Source organism: Mercenaria mercenaria, chromosome 2 (assembly GCF_021730395.1).
Source record: "Mercenaria mercenaria strain notata chromosome 2, MADL_Memer_1, whole genome shotgun sequence".
Lineage (NCBI taxonomy): Eukaryota > Metazoa > Mollusca > Bivalvia > Venerida > Veneridae > Mercenaria > Mercenaria mercenaria.
The window spans coordinates 61,569,697-61,583,951 of NC_069362.1; the positions used below are offsets into that span (position 1 = coordinate 61,569,697).

A 14,255-nucleotide genomic window follows, 5' to 3' on the forward strand; every position below is an offset into this window, starting at 1 on the left:
TTGTAAATTTACTTCAAGTTTATTTAGTATACGGCCGATTTCAATGAATGAGACGGTCTGAACTCCCGTACAAAATATCGATAAAAGATCGCCAATATCTACAAAATTGGTACTGCTTTCGTTATGATGATCGTGCACCTGATAAATTTACGAGTTTAGGATAGGTAAATTTCGGATATGAATTTAAAGTCTTTAAAGAACTTTTTCAATCATGCAAATTTGTACATTATTTAGAATTCATGATATACTGCAATATTCAATTTCCTTTTGCTATGTCAAATAGTATAATATGTTTATGAAATCCTAAATTTAAAGAAAATAATGGCATACACTGAACTAATTAATGATTTAGAAAAAAATGTGACCTTGGTCAGTTTTAGCAAACTTTCTAAATCTAATTCATATATTTTCTTGACAACATTTTAGAAGTGTTCATCACTTTTGTACAATGGAGAAAAAATTGTTTAACCCTTTACCACACAGAACAGAAGCCAAAGTAACCTCTTTTACATAACACTGATAAGTGATAATCAATAATCAATAATTGGTATATGGCTGATAAGTGTGACTGTCTAATCTGAACAGAGGTGTTGGCATTATTTTGTGATTACACACACTTATGTTAAAAATGTCATTATTTTAATATTTTCTGTAAGTTTGACATTATTTTTGTCAATATAAAGTTTATAGCAATTTAAATTCTCTTTCCGATGATACAAAATTTATTGTAGTTTCTCTTTGAGTTTCGAAGATATAAAGTGTTAAAGTAAGGGAAATATATTTTTAGGCATAAAATTCTGTTTTGGGTTACTTTCTTATTGAAATTCATATACAATTTCATTTTGATGTTTGAAAGTTTGATTTATAGTTAATAGACTCATCTTCCGAATCGGAATCGGTAAGGCCAGAGTTTTTTTATTAAACTAATAAATATTATATCAACTTTAACTTTAAAAGACAAACATTTTGATACTAAACATGTCAGTATTCTATAAATATAAGTATTATTTGAAATTTTTATAAAAAATGCAGTGTATAAAAAGTTGACAAATATTTGCTGCATAATAACTTCCCCCTGCTTCTTTTACTTTGGTTCCCAAAGTCAAATAAAATACTAAATATGAAATATGTGTATTAATTCCAGTCACTAAGTTTTTTTCTAACATTCTATGAGTTCTAAAGTCACAAAGCGTAAGGGCCTGAAGGAGCTATGAAGAAAGGTCTAATGAATTCTTCTTTTGAGGTGCATGCAACAGTGAAGTGGTCCTGTTGATCACAGAGCTTGCATATTGTTCCAATGGAAGGACAGTCATTCTGGGTGTGACATATGTTACCAGTACATCGTATGCCGGCATACAGGAAGATAGAATGACTTTCACTTTTACCTGTTTTACTTAATTTTATGATTTCATCTGCAAGGCTTTTTATTTCCCTTTCACAAGCCCAAACTATTTTGTCTAGTTTTTTTCCACTGTTTTTCTGCAATGTTTTCAAGGTAATTGTTCTGTATGTTTAACATTGCAACAACACGTTTTGAAGTATTGACAGTTTGTTCCAGCACTAAGCATTGATCTGTGACTTTAGAATGTTCATCTTTTAAGGTGTCTTTACTTAGTTCCATTTCTTTCATCTGATCGCGTAATTATACCCCCACCAAACATGTTTGAGGGGGGTATATAGGAGTCAGTTTTGTCGCGTCCCGTCCCATCCCGTCCCGTCCCGTCCCGATATCTATTATCTCAGTTATTACCAAATGGATTTGATTCAAACTTAAAATACATGTTCCACCTTACCACCCACATCATGTGACACAAGGTGCATAACTCTTGACACCAAGTTTTCATGAATTATGTCCCCTTTTACTTAGAATTTAAGGTTAATTTTGATGTATTTTCACTACATCTCAGTTATTACTAAATGGATTTGATTCAAACTTAAAATAGATGTTCCACCTCATCACCCACATCATGTGACATAAGGTGCATAACTCTGACACCATTTTTTATGAATAATGCCCCTTTTTACTTAGAATTTAAGGTTGATTTTGATGTATTTTCACTTTATCTCAGTTACTACTGAATGGATTTGATTCAAACTTAAAATAGATGTTCCACCTCATCACCCACATCATGTGACACAAGGTGCATAACTCTGACACCAAGTTTTCATGAATTATGTCCCCTTTTACTTAGAATTTAAGGTTAATTTTGTTGTATTTTCACTATATCTCAGTTATTACTTAATGGATTTGATTCAAACTTAAAATAGTTGTTCCACCTCATCACCCGGATGATGTGACATGAGGTGCTTAACTCTGACATAAATTTTTTATGAATTATGTCCCCTTTTACTTTAAATTTAGGGTTGATTTTGATGTATTTTCACTATATCTCAATTATTACAAAATGGATTTGATTCAAACTTAAAATAGATGTTCCACCTCATCACCCACATCATGTGACACAAGGTGCATAACTCTGACACCAATTTTTCATGAATTATGCCCCTTTTTACTTAGAATTTAAGGTTAATTTTGATGTATTTTCACTATATCTCAATTACTACTGAATGGATTTGATTCAGACTTAAAATAGATGTTCCCCCTCATCACCCACATCATGTGACACAAGGTGCATAACTCTGACACTATTTTTCTTGAATTGTGTCCCCTTTTACCTAGAATTTAAGGTTAATTTTGATGTATTTTCACTATATCTCATTCTGATTGGCTTAGAGCCAAAGGGAAGTAACCTTTTTTTAACCTTTGTACTGAGTTTTTTCCCCTTAAATTCCAGGAATTAGTCTATTTTTAGAAATCCTATTTTTAGATTTTCAATATTTTAGGTATTTTTCTAACTTTTTTATTATAAGTCCTATGTAAAAAGTAAAAACATTTTAAGATTACTTATGGTTGCCATTCTTCTGTGACAAGACCGTATGGTGGGGGTATGAGTCACTCCTGTGACAGTTCTAGTTTTGTAACGAGTTCAGACTGGAGTTTAGATTTGTGAGTCAGATATTTGCTCTCTTCCTATAGAGAACTAATCATTTGGTTTTTGGATACATTTTCCTGCTGAATTGTTAACACAACTGATTTAATATCTTCTACTTTAGAAATGGAATCTTACAAATGAATTGAAGCACAGCTTTTATAGTTTTGAATTCTACATTTGATAGAAAGGAAGGTTTTCTGCATCCTTTCTATTCAGGAACGCTGTCATTCTGGCAGTGTCCCTTAATTTCTTTTGTTTCTGAACAAGTGATGGTGACCTATAGTGCACTCTTGTGTTACATGGTTGTTGTAATTGCTGAAGTCTCCTGTAAATCTGATTGATAGTAGATAAGTAGATCCAGTTTCCATGTTTATGACTTCTTCTGGTAAATCAAAACAGGTTTCCTTGCAGTTTCATTTCAAGTTCACTTTAAAGTCCAGTAAAATATATTCTTGTAGATGTGGGGAATATAAGATGAGTAAGTTAATTTTGATTTCACTTGGCATAATTGATGGAGTGCCATGCGCAAGAACCAGACTTACTTTCCTTGTTGTTACTATAAATAACTTATATTGTAACTTTTTTATAATTGACCATAGAGAAAAATCAAGACCACTTTTCTGAGATATAACATGGATATTACTTTCAGATTGTAGGTGTATTTTAAGGTATCTCGTCTTGGTAAAGAGTTTTTTGTGGACATTAGAAAAACAAAACTTACTTCCCTTTGTTGCTACTATAAATTGCTTATTCTTGAAACTCTTTTAACCTGGTTGTTAGAACTGGATATGTCATTGTTTGGGCTTACTGTCTCCCAAACTTATACAGAATATGTTTTACTGTAACATCTACATGACAGACATATAATTATTGTGACATCCTAGCACTCTTGTTATTTTTTTGTTCATGCCAAGATGCTGTATTGGCATGCAGTATGTTTTGTGAAAAATGTACATAAGAGTGAGATGTTGGTAACTCTGTTACAAATTCTTGTATTTCTTTAAATGTAACAAGCCGCCCATTTAGCTCAGTAAGGAGAGCGCAGATCTACGGATCATGGGGTCATGAGTTCAGTCCCCTGGGAAGGCGTATGTTTTCATTGATAATTTGATAGAAGACAATTGTCTTTGATTCATGTGGGGAAGTTGGCAGTTACTTGCGGAGAACATGTTTGAACTGGTACTGAATCCAGGAACACTAGTTATGTTAATTGCCTGCTGTTACATAACTAAAATACTGTCGAAAAAATGGTGTTAAACTAAAAACAAACAAATAATTTAAGCATTTTGTGTTTGAATTGCTCATTAATAGAATATTCATGGTTGAAAAGCAGCGCTAAACAAAAACTAACAAACAAGATGAAATATATATGTAGTTTAAGGTAGTAGAGGCATAATAGCAATGTTTACAAAATGGCATTTGCTTGGTATATTCTTAAAGATGACCGTGTTTCGCAATTTTTATGCCCCCACCACTTTTGGGGGGGCATATAGATTTGCTCTTGTTCTTCCGTCCGTCCGTCCTTCCGAAAATGTTGTGTCGCGCGTAGCTCTGAAAGTATTTGACGTAGAGTCACAAAACTTTACAGGAATGTTGGTCAGCATGTGTAGTTGTGCACCTGGGGTTTCGCGTCCAGATTCATTCAGTCATGTAGAAGTTATGGCCCCTGACTTTGTAAAAATTGGTCATTTTAATGTTGTGTCGCGTCTAGCTCCAAAAGTATATGACCTAGAGTCACAAAACTTTACAGGCATGTTGGTCAGCATGTGTAGTTGTGCACCTGGGGTTTCGCGTCCGGATTCATCCAGTCATGTAGGAGTTATGGCCCCTGACTTAGTAAAAAAATGGTCATTTTAATGTTGTGTCGCGCATAGCTCCAAAAGTATTTGACCTACAGTCACCAAAGTTTACAGGAATGTTGGTCAGCATGTGCAGTTGTGCACCTGGGGTTTTGCATCTGGATTCATCCAGTCATGTAGGAGTTATGGCCCCTGACTTAGTAAAAAATTGGTCATTTTAATGTTGTGTCGTGCGTAGCTCCAAAAGTATTTGACCTAGAGTCACCAAAGTTTACAGGAATGTTGGTCAGCATGTGCAGTTGTGCACCTGGGGTTTTGCATCCGGATTCATTCAGTATTGTAGGAGTTCTGGCCCCTGACCTGGGAAAAAATTGTCATTTTTGGCCCCTGACCTGGGAAAAAATTGTCAATTTAATGTCATGTAGTGGGGGCATCTGTGTCCCATGGACACATTTCTAGTTTAACAATTTTTACCGTGCCGTTTTTTTCTAAATTTTGTATAACCTATGGTATCTCCTCTAGCTCAAGTAGAGACAAATTTCAAAGTGATGGCCACTATACAAAACGTTTGCAGAGAACTCATTTTGCCATTAATTTTAATAAAAGAATCATCCAGCTATTGGTAAACAATTATAAAACACAAAATAAAAATGTGAATATCATTTTATCTAGGGTTCCTCAAGTAAAGGGATTTAATGATACAAAATTCTAACTTCAACATTGAAAAAATAAGGTCGAAATCTGTGTTTCTGTTTTGAATTTTGCTTACTTCATTCAAAAATAACCTTGGGGCAGACGTAAAACCTACCTAAATTTCTTCCACGATATGTAATCTAAAGAGTGAAAGCAAAATAGAGAACTTTTACCGCATGTAACTCAATATTTTTATGCCCCCGAAGGGAGGCATATTAGTTTTCAACTGTCCGTTCGTTCGTCACAACGTTAACTTTTTGCTTGAAGGAACTTTACTCACGAACCACTGCACCCAGGGCCTTCAAACTTCAGATGCTGATAGTACTTATTGAGTACTCAACCCCTACTGACTTTGGGGTCACCAGGTTAAAGGTCAAGGTCACAGGGGCCAACGTTAACTTTTTGCATGAAGGCACTTTACTCGCGAACCACTGCACCCAGGACCTTCAAACTTCACATGCTGATAGTACTCATCGAGTACAAGACCCTTACTGACTGGGGTCACCAGGTCAAAGGTCAAGGTCACAGGGGCCTATGTTAACTTTTTGCATGAAGGCACTTTACTCGCGAACCATTGCATCCAGGACCTTCAAACTTCACATGCTGATAGTACTCATCGAGTACAAGACCCCTACTGACTGGGGTCACCAGGTCAAAGGTCAAGGTCACAGGGGCCAATGTTAACTTTTTGCATGAAGGCACTTTACTCGTGAACCATTGCATCCAGGACCTTCAAACTTCACATGCTGATAGTACTCATCGACTACACAACCCCTACAGACTTTGGGGTCACCAGGACAAAGGTCAAGGTCACAGGGGCCAACGTTAACTTTTTGCATGAAGGCACTTTACTCGCGAACCACTGCACCCAGGACCTTCAAACTTCACATGCTGATAGTATTTATTGAGTACACGACCCCTACTTACTTTGGGGTCACCAGGTCAATGGTCAAGGACACAGGGGCCAACGTTAACTTTTTGCATGAAGGCAATTTACTCGCGAACTACTGCACCCAGGACCTTCAAACTTCACATGCTAATAGTACTTATTGAGTACACGACCCCTGTTGACATTGGGGTGACCAAGTCAAAGGTCAAGGTCACCAGGTCAAAGGTCAAGGCGCTGTGGGGGGCATTTGTCACATTAGTAACAGCTCTTGTTAAAGATGTGTAACTCTACCACTTCTGTTTAAGTAGTAAATTCATTTTTAACAGCAAGAAATCAGTAATAAGTCTTGAAAGAAGTAAAAAACTACTAGAAAAAATGGAAAATAAGGGGAAAAAAATTTGGTCCTAGTAGGGCTTGAACTTACGCCCCCCTGAGAATTGCAGTAAAAGTGGGTTTATGGTAGGAATTGAATACTCTTCAAAAAGGAGGTATTCTATTACGCCTCTACTACCTAGATTTGAACTTTAATATGAACTTGCAAAAAGCTGTCAAGACTGTGAACAAATATGAGTGGTAGAAAACCAAGATATATGTAAGACCTGTAAAATGGAGACACTTACAGTTATAATTTTTTAACATTTAGAAATATCGTAATATTCTAAATATCATTTGAAATATTGCAAAACATATAGCTAATGACTACACTGTACCGAGATGTTTATATGTGTCAAAAATGCTTAATAAACGTTGAATAATATTACCACAATAATAAATCTAATTCTAAAGTCTTATTGAATATTCTAGAATTATATCAATTTTATTAATTTACTCAATTGTTAAAAATACAAATAGTTAATACTATTCAAAACTACAATGAAGATACTGAGTGCCTTCTGAACGACACTGAGAAAAGCTGAAAACTCTTTGCCATAGAAATGAATAAATCTTTAAAAAGATCCTTTGGAAGCATAGAACGCAACCAAGCAAATAAATAGCAGACTTGGTTTGATTGCGTCTGTTAAAAAGAGGTAATGGAATGTGAAACACCCCTTACATCTCCTAGTACCGGCTTAGGTGGAATTCTAATGTAGTTAAGTTAAATGGACTCAGTCAACCAAAGATACCAGAAAATCTAACAACACTGGATCCAATATACTGCGAGACTTTTTACAACTATCAGATAGAACACAGATATGTTTCTGTATTCTGCAAATTAAGTATTGTTTCTGTTATAAATCAGTGTCTACATGATTCAGAACTACAATCTGAGATGTTACTCATAAATAATCAGAAAAAAAACAGACACTGTTCAGAACACTGAAATGTTCAGATATCATTGTGGAATAATAAAAAAGTACTGGTATCCAGGCCCCCCAGAACATTTCCAGAGTTTGATAATGAAAGTTTATTGTCATTTACATCAACATGGCATGTTTATGTTATTTGTTACATTGATGAATATTTTCAAGTGACTATTCAGTATTCATAGTAAGTTTCAGTTGAAATTTAATCTTGGAGTTCTGTCTTGAACTCACATATCTCAAAATTCTGGATATCTTGAAGAGATTTTCAAGTCCCGTTCTGAAAACTCGTGCATAAAATATCAATTTAAGTTGAATTTCGATCATGTCGAAGTAAAATGCTTCATGCTTTGAAATTTGAGGTACCCAGTTTCAACAGTCTCTGCTATCAAAAATTCAATCTCAGACACAGCTTAAACTGAAAATGTTTTGTGAAAATTGGGCCAGTCAGTTTCATAAAAAAATGAAATGTTGACTTTGAAAATAGCAAAGTAGATAAATATTAGGTGATGAAATATTGATTTAGTATGAGTAAAGCATTATCTGCAAGATACAAACCCAGTTTTCTAATTTCAGAATATTCCAATCCTGTCAGTCGGATGCTTCCTGTCAGTGACCACTTCCGCTCATGATGAGTACAGAGATACAGAACAGCTGTTCAAGACTAATACACAAACACCAGAACCTAGACCAGGATTTCCTCAGAGTGTTGGTAAATAGATTTATAAAACTTTTTCATACAACACATCCAAATACCGGTCATGAATGCTATGTACTCATCCACTCATCGTGTATATTGAATAATGTACTGTCCACCTGCTTAGCTCAGTTGGGAGAGCGCAGATCTATGGATCGCAGGGTCGTGAGTTCGATCCCCGGGCGAGGGTGTATGTTCTCTGTGACAACTTGATAAAAGACATTAATTTTTTGTCTAAAATCATTCGTCCACCACTTCTGATTTGTGTGGTAATTTGGCAGTTACTTGCGGAGAACAGGCTTGCACATGTACAGAATCCAGGAACACTGGTTAGGTTAACTGCCTGCTGTTACATAACTAAAATACTGTTGAAAAACGGCATTAAACCCTAAGCAAACAATAAATTGAATAATGTACTCTACACTCTGGCATAAAACTGTTGTTTTGGTTATTTCATTGGGTGTTTTATCAGGAGAGTAAACTTGATTAAACAGAGATATTCTTGCACTCACACAATGTGAATAAACCTTTTTAGCTCCACTATTCGGAGCATAGGGGTGCTATTCTACTGGCCCCAGCCTTGGCGTGTCCTTTCTTGGTTAAAGTTTTTCGGCAACCTTTGTTTTTCTGTCATATCTTTTGTTACTATAGCTTATATCTTATTGTTACTTCACATAACATTTTCCAGCATACAAAGTATGTGCAGGGGCTGGGCCCATTATACATTAGGTCAAGGTCACTTGAGTTGTTTTTAAGGTTAAAGTTTTCTGGTGACCTTTGTTCTTCTGTCATATCTTTGTTACTTTTGATTATATCGTATTGTAATTTCACATAAACATTGTCCAGCATACAAACAAAGTATGTGCAGGGTGTGGGCTCATTATACCCAAGGTCAAGGTCACTAAGTTGTTATACTTGGAATTATTTTCATGTTAAATTTTTTCGAAAGCTTCGTTTATAGACATATCTTTGGTACTTTAAAAGATAATGACTTGAAATTGAAAATATTACTTTATAATCATCATCTGCATGTGTGGCTACAATCCCCATAACTCTAATTGTATTTTTGACAGAATTATGCTCCTTTCATACTTAAAAGATTTTTGGCAATCTTCGCTTTCTGGATACAAAAATGTATAACTTTAGTACAATGTAAAATAATGACTTGGTGTATCTTCCTTTTAAAATAGAGGTTTTTTATCGAGACATAAATTCATTTTACTGTCAGATCACTGAATAGTGGAGACTGCGCTGTCTTATGAAAAGCTCTTGTTACATGTGTATGTTACCCGGCCAAGGGTAAACATATTATAGCCCAAAAAGGTTGATTGAGAAAGAAATGGTATCTACTTGATAAAATAATGGTGACATTCCCGTGTAATTCTTGAAAAAAAAAAACCCACAGGCGGTGCTCTTGTTATAACAACACATAAAAGAGATGCTATTAAAGATAAATAAGTTTACTCTTAGATGGTTGTAATTAATATCTTTTTAGCTCACCTTGTGACTGTACGATACGTAGTCTAATGTGCATCGAGTGTTGTGCCAACAATTTGTAAAAAAATCTTCTGCAGAAACACTAGACAGATTCACACCAAACTTCACAGGAATGTTGCAAAATTGCCCAAAGAGTTGAAATATATGCAGAATTTTGGTTGCCATGGCAACTGAAAACAAAACCTTTAAAAATCTTTTGTCAGAATCTATTAGCCGGATTTTAAAAATGTTTTGTAGAAATGATCTCTAGGTGACCCTCTACCAAAATTCATTCTGTTTCAGTAAAAAGCATGGTGGCAGGCCGGGGTTGGGTTTATTTTTCCTATATGGCTATATTGTAAATTAATTCAAAAAATTTTCTCCTTTAAAACCGCTGGGCAGCTTTGCACTAAACTTCACAGAAATGAACCTTGGGTGGACCCTTATCAAAATTGCCCAAAGAATTGAAATCCATGCAGAACTCTGGTTACCATGGCAACCAAGAGGAAAAACTTTTAAAATCTTCTTGTCCAAAACCACAGTAACTGAGGCTTTAATATTTGGTATGTGGCATCATCTAATGGTTCTATCAAATTAGTTCATGACCCCCTTAGGGTCAAATATGTCCCCGCCCATGGGGTCATATGGTTTACATAGACTTATATAGGGAAAACTTTGAAAATCTTCTTATTCAAAACTACAGGGCTTAAGGATTTGATATTTTGTATGTAACAGCATCTAGTGTTCCTCTACTAAGATTGTTCAAATTATCCCCCTAGGGTTAAATATGGCTTGCCCGGGAGTCATGTGGTTTATATGATATTTGTAATGTAGCATCATCAAATAATCCTCTACCAAGTTTGTTCAGATTATCCCCTTAGGGTCAAATATGGACCCCGCCTCAGGGGTCACATGGTTTTTATAGACTTATATAGGTAAAGACTTTGAAAATCTTCCTGTTCAAAACTGCAAGGCTTAGGTCTTTGATATTTAGTATGTAGCAGCAACTATTGATCCTTTACCAAGTTTGTTCAAATTATCCCCCTAGGGTCATATATTGCCCCGCCTAGGCCAGGGTCTTACAGTTTATATAGACTCGTATAAGAAAAAATCTTCTTGTCTGGAAACACAAGACCTAGGCCTTTGATATTTTGTATGTAGCATTTCCTTATGGTCCTCTACCAAGATTGTTCAAATTATTACCCTGGGGTGAAGAGGCCCTGCCCTGGGGGTCCATAGTTTTACATATACTTATATAGGAAAATCTTTAGAAATCGTCTTGTCTGAAACTAGAAGGCCTAGGCTTTTGATATTTGGTATGTTGCATTTCCTAGTGGTCCTCTATCATGATTATTCAAATTATGTCCCTTAATTGAAAGCAGGCCCCACCCAAGATGTCCAAAGTTTTACATAGACTTATATAGGAAATAAATTAAAAACTCTTCTTGTCTGAAAGTTCATGGCCTAGGTCTTTGATATTTGGTATGTATCATGCCTAGTTGATTTCTAAAAAAAAAATACTTCAAAAATTATCAGATCATATTTCCTAGACTGTTTAATTATAATTACCTGATGATCCCAAGTGAGTAGGGGTCACTTGACTGTGACCTTGACCTACTGACCTACTTTTTTTTTTTTAAGATACAGCCTTCAAATTTGGATGACATTACAGTTTTGCACTCTGATCTTAAAACTGACTTTCAATGACCATGAATGACCTACTGACTTTCTTTTTTGTTTTTAGCTCATTTATATGAAGTTTGGAGAGCTATCCTACTCAACCGGGTGTCTGCGTCCTTCTTTGTCCGCACTCTGGTTGAAGTTTTGACGCAAACTGAAAGTAGTTGTTCCACATCATCTCCCACGCACATCATATGACACAAGGTCCATAACTCTGGTACCAATATTTTATGAATCATCCCCCCTTTTTACTTAGCATTTCAGCTTAAAGTTTTGATGGATTTGATTCAAACTTAAAATGGTTGTTCAGCATCATCACTCACATCATATGACACAAGAGCCATAACTCTTGCACCAATATTTCCATGAATTATCCCCCGTTTTTACTTAGAATTTCTGGTTAAAGTTTTGATGCACTTTCACTGTATCTCAGTTTTTACTAAATGGACTGTATCTCAGTTTTTACTAAATGGATTTGATTCAAACTTAAAATAGTTGTTCCACCTTATCACTCGCATCATTTGACACAAGAACCATAACTCTTGCTCCAATATTTCATGAATTATGTCTCCCCCCCCCCCTCTGGGGGAGACATATTGTTTTTGCCCTGTCCGCACGTCCATGCGTGCGTCCGTCAACAATTTCTTGTCTGCACGATAGTGGTTTCATTTATGATTTTATTTTAACCAAACTTGCACACAACTTGTATCACCATAAGATCTTGATTCCTTTCTTGAACTGGCCAGATCCCATTATGGGTTCCAGAGTTATGGCCCTTGAAAGGGCCAAAATTAGCTATTTTGACCTTGTCTGCACAATAGCAGCTTTATTTATGATTTGATTTTTACCAAACTTGCACACAACTTGTATCACCATAAGATCTTGATTCCTTTCTTGAACTGGCCAGGTCTAATTATGGGTTCCAGAGTTATGGCCCCTGAAAGGCCCATAATAAGCTATTTTGACCTTGTCTGCACAATAGCAGCTTTATTTGTGATTTGCTTTTTACCAAACTTGCACACAACTTGTATCACCATAAGATCTTGGTTCCTTTCTTGAACTGGCCAGATTCAATTATGGGTTCCAGAGTTATGGCCCCTGAAGGGGTCAAAATTAGCTATTTTGACCTTGTCTGCACAATAGCAGCTTCATTTATGATTTGATTTTAACCAAACTTGCACAAAACTTGTGTCACCATAAGATCTTGGTTTCTTTGTTGAACCGGCCAGATCCCTTAATGGGTTCCAGAGTTATGGCCCCTGAAGGGGCCAAAATTGGCTATTTTGACCTTATCTGCACAATAGCAGCTTCATTTATGATTTGATTTTAACTAAAATTGCACACAACTTGTATCACCAAAAGATCTTGGTTTCTTTCTTGAACTTGCCAGATTCCTTCATGGGTTTCAGAGTTACGGCCCCTGAAAGGGCAAAAATTAGCTATTGTCTGCACAATAGCAGCTTTGTTTATGATTTGATTTTTACCAAACTTGCACACAACTTGTATCACCATAAGATCTTGGTTCCTTTGTTGAACTAGCCAGATTCCATTATGGGTTCCAGAGTTATGGCCCCTGAAGGGGTCAAAATTAGCTATTTTGACCTTGTCTGCACAATAGCATCTTCATTTATGATTTGATTTTAACCAAACTTGCACAAAACTTGCATCACCATAAGATCTTGGTTCCTTTCTTGAACCGGCCAGATCCCGTAATGGGTTCCAGAGTTATGGCCCCAGATAGGGCCAAAATTAGCTATTTTGACCTTGTCTGCACAATAGCAGCTTCATTTATGATTTGAATTTAATCAAACTTGCATAAAACTTGTGTCACCATAAGATCTTGGTTTCTTTCTTGAACTGGTCAGATCCCATATTGGGTTCCAGAGTTATGGCCTCTGAAAGGGCCAAAATTGGCTATTTTACCTTGTCTGCACAACAGCAGCTTCATTTATGATTTGATTTTAACCAAACTTGCACACAACTTGTATCACTCTAAGATCTGGATTCCTTTTTATATGCCCGCAGGGACGTATTATGTTATCGCCTCGGTGTCCGTCTGTCTGTCTGTTTGTTGGTAAGCAATTTCCCTTCCACTCTGCAACTCTTGAACCCCTTGATGGATTTCAGAGAAACCTGACACAAATGTTCACCTCATTGAAACAACATGCTGAGCGCATGTTTCGGATGGCTCACTTCAATGTCAAGGTCACACTTAGGGGTCAAAGGTCATATGACTTTGTTTTGTGTGAATATTGCTCTGCATTTGCATTGCATTGCAGTGCTCTTGTTTCTATTTGGCAGATCCTTCTTTTGTTCGCTTACAATAATTTTTTTAAATTACTTCCCTTTTATGTTACTATAAATAGCTTATTTAGTAACTTTTTTATTATTGGCCGAAAAACCGAGAGCACTTTTCTGTGGTACAACATGTATGGTACCTCCAATTTTTAGGTGTATTTTGACATATCTGTACCTTGTAAGAATTTTTTCTTTTTGTTTTTGGTTAAAGCAATGGTACTCAGGTGACCATCATGGCCCTCTTGTTTCAAAATAATGCCCCTTTTTTCACTTACAAGTTTTTGGTTAAGTTTTTATATGTAAGCTGGTATCTCAGTATCCACTTATGAGAATTGATTGAAAATTCACACACTTGTTCACTGTCATGACCTGACATGCACTTTGCAGGTCCCATAACTCTGCTTTGCATTTTTTCAAAATAATGCCCCT

The 14,255-nt window shown here is 35.9% G+C and overlaps 1 long non-coding RNA gene across 1 annotated transcript in view; it reads left to right on the forward strand.

Annotated features, from left to right (window-relative positions):
- Positions 1–14,255, forward strand: part of LOC123564082 (uncharacterized) — a 75,927-nt gene that overhangs the window by 31,219 nt on the left and 30,453 nt on the right. The window contains exon 3 of the long non-coding RNA XR_008369850.1: positions 8,252–8,387. This is a non-coding gene — a long non-coding RNA (uncharacterized LOC123564082). The remainder of the gene's footprint in view (positions 1–8,251; positions 8,388–14,255) is intronic.